The sequence below is a fragment of the Amblyomma maculatum genome, chromosome 5 (assembly GCF_055883805.1).
Source record: "Amblyomma maculatum isolate TAMU_Amacu chromosome 5, ASM5588380v1, whole genome shotgun sequence".
NCBI classification, from domain to species: Eukaryota; Metazoa; Arthropoda; class Arachnida; order Ixodida; family Ixodidae; genus Amblyomma; species Amblyomma maculatum.
In genome coordinates, this window is record NC_139348.1 from 127746611 (window position 1) to 127747049 (window position 439).

Here is a 439-nt window from a genome sequence, read left to right on the forward strand (position 1 = left end):
CACCTACGCATTATTTGATTTTATGTAAAGAAGCCTGTGGAAAGAGTGCTTTCTGTGAGTTTGTATTTCCAGCACTTGTGCTGCTTGGGCAAGGTTAAACGGCAGTCAGCCTTTAGGCCGTGGTTTTTGAGGGCAATATTAAACTACGAGATAGAGATGTTGCGAGAAAGTGCGATACTCATTACAGCACTTTGTGAACTACAGCCCATACTCTGTGTGAATTTGGAAAGCGCATTTCGGGAAGTGAGAAAAAAAATATTCTGTTTCTCGATGACCCATATAAGAAGCCTCTAGAGTATGGTTAATGCTCGTTTAGTTCAAAAGCATCAGAACTGTCTCCACTGTACTCGGCACTTTGCCATTTTTGTGCCTGTAATGTGAAACCCTTGCCTGTGCGTGAGTTATGGAAATGAAGCATGTGTTACCAGCTGCATACTTT